A 928-nucleotide genomic window follows, 5' to 3' on the forward strand; every position below is an offset into this window, starting at 1 on the left:
AAAAGTGTGGGCGGGGCGTTCAAAGGGGGCGGGGCGTAAATGTTTCCTTCATATTTGCATACATAGTAAGTCGATGGTCGTTTATTAAATTTTTCTGTGTTGTGGAACCACAAACACGTCCAATGCTGCACAACCACTTGTGTTTGTATTCTTCTGATGGTCATAAACGAACTGAAAATGAAGCTTGAACTGTAAAGAGCTGAAACAGGCCGGACGTTCCCCTCCAGGTGTTCCCTTCATGCTCAGATGTTACCTCCAAATGGTCCGAGGTCATGATCGGTTCAGATCAATCAAAACACTGTTTGTGTGTTCAACACATACATACATGTACACTCATACAAACACACGTACACATGAACACACATACATGTACACACATACAAGTACACATGTACATACACGCGTACATGTACACACATACACACGTACAAACATACGTACAAATGTACACACTACATGTACACACATACATACACACGTACAAACACACGTACACACATACAAACACACGTACACACATACATACGTACAAACACACGTACACACATACAAACACACGTACACACATACATACGTACAAACACACGTACACATATACACACATACATGTACACAGTGCACACGTACACAGTGCACACATAAACGTACACACATATATGTACATGTACAAACGTACATGTATACACGTACACACATACATGTACAGAGTACACACATACACGTACACACATACATGTACACACGTACACACATACATGTACACACGTACACACATACATGTACACACACCTTATTTAATATTGTCCATGTGAATTTTGAACCATGTAATTAAATAATTAAGCCCCTGACTTGTTGTAAAAACTGTTTTATTATCAAAATAAATTTACATTCTCCCTTTACATAACAATTGCCGTTTACCAACGAAATA

Source organism: Eptatretus burgeri, unplaced genomic scaffold (genome assembly GCF_056783735.1).
Source record: "Eptatretus burgeri isolate ZD-2024b unplaced genomic scaffold, Ebu_testis_v1 Ebu_testis_scaffold_669, whole genome shotgun sequence".
In the NCBI taxonomy this organism is placed as follows: domain Eukaryota; kingdom Metazoa; phylum Chordata; class Myxini; order Myxiniformes; family Myxinidae; genus Eptatretus; species Eptatretus burgeri.